Genomic DNA, 6,151 nt, shown 5'->3' with positions numbered 1-6,151 from the left:
GAGAACCCATCAGTGAGACAATCATAAATGCCGGGTTTTCCATCCCCGTGGTGCGTGACTACTGGAAAAAGAACCACACGAGCTTGGACATTACCGTCGTCGAGGGAAAGGAACGTGTTGTCTCCACGTTAGAAGACGTCCTCGCTAAAGTGTTGTGAATACAGTGTTTGCCACAAACAATTTTTTCATAATCTTTATTGTTTGTGACATAAGTTCGCATGAAATAAATGCGGGAATGAAGCAACCACTATATTTTTTATGATATAAAGCAAGTCCAACTCGCGAACGCGAACTACGCGGCGTATTGCCCACATTGAGGAGATATGTAGTGACAGTGCGAAATCTTCATTGCTTACGTAGATTGAGATCATCCATAGATTTTTTATGCAAATAAACGTTTATTTGCCTGTGCTGTTTCACTAAATCCTTGGAAATATAAACCAGCCGCTCGCTTCGTAAATCATACAACAACAACGTCGATTCCGCAGACTGACCAGCACGCATAGCGGAACGAGAGCTTGAAATACATCTACAGGTACATTGTCTTCGTATTCCGACATCTTTACGACTTCATTGAGATTACGTGATATTTGAGCGTAAACAATGAAGAAGAGGATGTCGAAACAAATGTCGGAGAATAATCCTTGAATCTCTTCAGTGTTTCCTACAAATCGGCACCATTATACGCGTCATTTACCGCGACGTGTCCCAGGCCTCACCACAACGCATAGTGCTAAATGCCAGAACTTGTTTGAGCAAGCCGAAACAAGCTATGGTATTACGGCATGCACGCGCCGTGATGTGTGAAGCGGTGTTTTCTTTTCATAATGCTCTCACTTGTTTGATCGCGCAGAACGTTCGGGATATGGTATAAAATTGCTTTAAGAAAGCGTGGTAACCTCTCCACAAACTATACTCGCTTGGACGATGATACTGGCTTAGGTGACATGACTTCTCAGTTTCTACGCACACCGAATGAACTGAAAATGAGAACAACTGTTACCTCCTCATCTTGAAGACAATATAGTGAGACGTACTTTCCTCGTCGTGCGCTTGACCCACAGCCGACCGTCGGACGGAACTCAAATGCGCCCTTGGAGGGTGGCGCGATTTTGTTTACACAATCGCGCCCGTGATGCGCGCCCGTTAGCTGCGAAGGACATTTGGAAACTGCATAAGCGAACCCTTTGTTCTCGGTGCTTGTTTCGGCAATGAGCAGGTGGCCTCATAGGGATATTTTTTTTCTTCGCATAGCGTGGTGTGATCACTGGTTTTAATACGTGCGGCCTCGGAAAACATGATTTACGAGGTGACCCAGTTTCTCGGAGAAAGCCTATTACATTACCTTGACGCAACATTTTTTTCTGCTAGGGTCCACCGCAGAGTTTGGCCATGAAGTGCGTTTTGATATAAAACAGATGGCTCCAACACATCTTCAAGGTGACCCAATTTCTCGGGCTTGCAACCTTGCGGAAACGAGCGAGCACTGATATAAAAGAGATGGTCCCAACCGGAGGGTGTGTTACGCGCCTGTGTTTCGGCTATCAAGTTTTCCGTGTGCCTGGAAGGTGCGCGACATTTTGGTGTGTCGCGCATGTTGTGAGGTGTGCGCGGGCTAAAATCGTGTGAGCTGTCCGCGCGCCGGTGTTTCCCTACCCGGCTGTGCCGCGTCGCGCGACAAGAGTCTACGTGCGTCATACGGATGTGATGAGGTGAGCCCATTTTCTTGATGAACTTGTTCATAGTGCGGGGGGTTCAGTATGGGCGTGCATAGCACCAACCAATTTCGGTTTAATAAGCGTTGGAGCCTCACCACATAGCATCACTATGCTTTTGTCATTCCGCTTGATTTAATTAATAGCTTATGTTGAACGCCATCTATCTAAAACTGCAATATACGCCGACATGGGCAGACTAAAGTCGCGTGAGCTGTCCACACGGCCGAAATTCACGCCCTGCTGTACCGCTAGTTTATGAATCTATGTGCCAGTCAGTGACGCTCTTAAGGTGAGCCCATGTTTTTTTTTTGTTTTTTTGTATGAGATGAACTTGTTCATAATGCGACGCCGTGCGATTATCCTATATTTATGTTTCTAATGGTGCTTCCAGTTGCGCTCTGTTTCGAAGGTACGTGTGCGAGTTAGGTTGCGTGCGCTGGCTATGTTTGCACATAATGTTCTGAGAGAGCAATTGTGTTTCTTCATACTGAGTTTGGGTTGAGTGTCCGTTTTTAACATTGAGTACGTGCGAAGCTTCACCGCGTAGCATTGTTTAATAAGCGTTGGGGCGTCAGTGAGAGCCTTATCACATAGCATCACTGTGCTCTATCATTCTGCTTGATTTAGATAATTTCTTATGTTGAACGCACAGTGTCTAAAACTGCATGGGCAGGCTAAAGTCGCGCGAGCTGCCCACGCGCCGTCGGAAATTCGTATTTCAGATATTGCTGCATGGTGCTCGTGAATCTATGTGCCCGTCTGCGAAGGTGAGCACATCTTTTTTCTTTTTTTCGAGTTGAAGTTGTTCATAATGCGACGTTGTGTCCTGAGCTTATATTTATAATGGTGCTTCCAGGAGTGCGAGTTGTGTTGCGTGCGCTGCCAGAATGTTCTGGGAGAGCAATTGTGTTTCTCCATACTCGGCTTGAGTTCAGTCTGCTTTTTAAGATTGAGTGCGTTTTTGTGTGGTCATCCTAAATTTATATTTCTAATAGTGCTTCTTGCTGTTCAGTAGTGCTCGTGCGAACGCGTGGGTGTGTCGCGTGAAATGTACGCTGGCTACGTTTGCGGCGTGATGTAGATTTGTAAACCTGGAAGGTGCGCGACAGTTTGATGTGTCTATATCGACGCGTGTTGAGCCCATGCGTCACGATCATACGTAGATTACGCATTCAAAATTGTATTGTGTGTGTGTGTGTTCATAGTTACGTGATAACGGCGTGTGCATGCCTCTCAAGTGAAAAATTCCAATATACGCGGACATGGGGAGGCTAAAATCGCGTGAGCTGCAGGCGCGTTTCAGATATTGCTGCATGGTGCTCGTGAATCTATTTGCCCGTCTACGAAGGTGAGCGCATTTTTTTTCCGAGATGAACTCCTTCATTGTGCGACGTTGTGCGTTGAACTTATATTTCTAAGAGTGCTTCCAGGAGTGCGAGCTGTGTCGTGTGCGCTGGCTATGTTTGAACAGAATATTCTGAGGGGAAAAATGTGAAATTGTGTTTCTTCATACTCAGCTTGGGTTGAGTCTTCTTTTTTTTTTAGCTTCAGTACGTGCGTGCATAGCATTGTTTAATAAGCGTTGGAGTGTCAGTGCGTCTTGAGCTTCACCACATAGCGCCACTATGCTATTGTCATTCTGCTCGATTTATTTAATTTCGTGTGTTGAATGCGCGCTGTCTAAAAAAAAAAAAACAGGCCCAAGCTCTATAGGGTTTATTGATCATACAAGCTGTTTTTCCCTCAAACCAGCTTCTCTGCACAGCATCAACTATCGTTGTTTTCTCGATCATGTGCTTCTTCTTGCTTATTTCGAACGCGTGCTGGCTTCCCTGATTAGCATCACGATGAGTTTTTTGCACATTGAAATGTTTTGTTTTGTTTATGTTCTGTCACAAAATTCGTTTTCAAGAATGAACGCGCTCCATTGCATCATTTGCCATTCTGCTTGATTGAAACAATTTTTAGGTTGAACTGCAAAGCACACACATCCTAAACGATCCTAAGCTTGTTCTCAGGGGGTGGGCTTCACCTAACGCACGCATGCAACCGGAGAAGCCAACTTTACTTGACATAAGCGTGTGTTGAGATGTGTACGCTGAAAAAAATTTTTTTTTTCATTTCCAACTGTGTCTATGTGAACAGCGGCGGCATGTAAGCTGTTCAGAACGCTGGCTCTCTAGAAGTATGACCAGTTGGATAGAAATGAGTCACCAATGCAATGGCAGCTGTCCATCTTTGCAAAGACAAGCGGCGCCATCTCTTGTCTGTGTAGGGCAGAGCATGTGAAAAAGTTTCATTGTGAACCAGTGAGCAGCCGCGGATGGAGGCACGGGACGATAGCAGTTGGAGCCTGTTAGGGAGCTCTAGACATAAGTGACCAATGAGAGGCTTGTAGTCAGATGGGCCAATGACCACTTGCAGTTAGATGAACCGATAGCAGTTGGTGTCTATCGAGGGAGCTGAGTGACCAATGAGCGCAAGAGATGACCGGGATCTCTCTGATGCAGCTGAACCAACCCACAGCTGGACCAGCAGGCTGTTGTACCAAATAAAGGTTGAAATAAACAATTGTCGTGTGTCTTGTCTGAAGCTGTTGCATTGTGGTTTAGGAGCGACAGGCTAGCCAATCACTGTTCAGTAGGCTTAACGTGGACCAATCAGGGCCAGACATCGGTAGGCCTTGGTGTGAAGGGACAATCAGTAGGCTTAGCGTGGTTCGGCTTAGAAGTCACTAGGCTTAGAATGGACCAATCAGCATGAAGTAGGCAGATCTGGTGAAGAGTTGCGCCATCTGGTGTCAGTGGACTTAGAACGAGGGCCAATCGGTAGCGGCCAATCAGAGCGCTGGTAGAGTGATCAGTAGGCTTAGCGTGAACTGGCTTAGAAGTCAGTAGGCTTAAAATGGACCAATCAACGCGAAGTGGGTGGAGCCATTAAAGAGTTGCGCCACGAGGTAAGTAGCATGGACCAATCAGGGCCAGCCACAGCAGAACCAAGCCGTGCCCTATGACACAGCTGGACCAATAGCATAATTTCTATTAAATGTGTAGGGAACCTTCTCGGCGCCGTCAGAGCATGCGCGTTGTGAACCAATGAGCAGCAGGGTGGAGGCACGGGCCAATAGCAGTTGGAGCCTACCAGCCCCCGCTAAAGTTATCTTATGGTAAAAGTTACAATCTCCCACAGTTAAATTTATCTCGTCTAGAGATGAGTGAGTGACCAATGAGTGGCTTGCAGTTCAATGGATCAATAGCAGTGGGTGAGTGACCACTTGCTGTTAGATGGACCAATCGGGGTTGGAGCCTATGAGGGAGCTGTGACCAACTATAACCAATAAGGAGCTGGGTGAGCGGCCACTTGCAGTTAGATGAACCAATAACGGTTGGAATCTACCGAGGGAGCTGAGTGAGCAATGAGCGCGAGAGATGACCGGGACCAATGATCTCTCGGATGCGGCTGAACCTACCCACAGCTGGACCAGGAGGCTGTTGTACCAAATAAAGGTTGAACTCAACAATTGTCGTGTGTCTTGTCTGAAGCTGCTGCCTGGCTTAGGAGCGACAGGTAAGCCGATCACCGTTCAGTAGGCTTAGCATGGACCAATCAGGGCCAGCCGTCGGTAGGCTTAGAATGGGCCAATCAGCGTAAAGTGGGCGGAGCCAGTAAAGAGTTGCGCCATCTGGTGTCAGTGGCTTAGAACGGGCCAATCGGCAGGCTTACATTGGGAGGGTGATTAGTAGGCTTTGGCTTAGACGTCTGAATCAGACCAATCAGCATGAAGTGGGCGCACACCACAAGGTAAGTTTGAACATCTGAGATAAAGCCGCAGTGGGGCCGCCGCCATCCAGCGGGCGCTAATGAAGGCTATGTTCAGCGGGCTTAGTCAGTGCGCTTAGAACGGGCCAATCGGTGGCGGGGGCCAATCAGAGGGCTTAGAAAGTCTGGGAGAGTGATCAGTAGGCTTCGAATGGACCAATCAGTGGAGCCAGTTAATTAGCATAACGGGGGCGTGCTCAGCGATACGCATGCACCAATGAGCGTGAAGTGGGCAGAGCCGAGTAATTAGCATAAAGGGGCGGAGCTACAGTCAACCAATCAATGATCAGTCAAGGCTTAGCACGGGCCATTCAGCGTGAACTGGGCGGAGCCCAGCCAACTAATTAGCCTAAAGGAGCAGAGCTACGGTCAGCCAATCAAAGATCAGTAGGCTTAGCATGGGCCAATCAACGTGGAGTGGGCGGAGCTAATGGCGGCCAATCAGATTGGCTCTGGATTTGGCTTGTGTTGGATTACAACTGGATTGTGTTGGCCTAGAACTCGATTTTGGCTTAGGATTGGATTTTGGCTTAGAATTGTATTAGAATCGGCCATCTTGGATTAGAAAAAGGTTGTCGTTGTGCGTAATAGGTCCCTACTACTAACATTGCGCA

The sequence above is a fragment of the Ornithodoros turicata genome, chromosome 6, assembly GCF_037126465.1.
Source record: "Ornithodoros turicata isolate Travis chromosome 6, ASM3712646v1, whole genome shotgun sequence".
NCBI classification, from domain to species: domain Eukaryota; kingdom Metazoa; phylum Arthropoda; class Arachnida; order Ixodida; family Argasidae; genus Ornithodoros; species Ornithodoros turicata.
Note: the sequence above shows the minus strand (reverse complement) of the source record.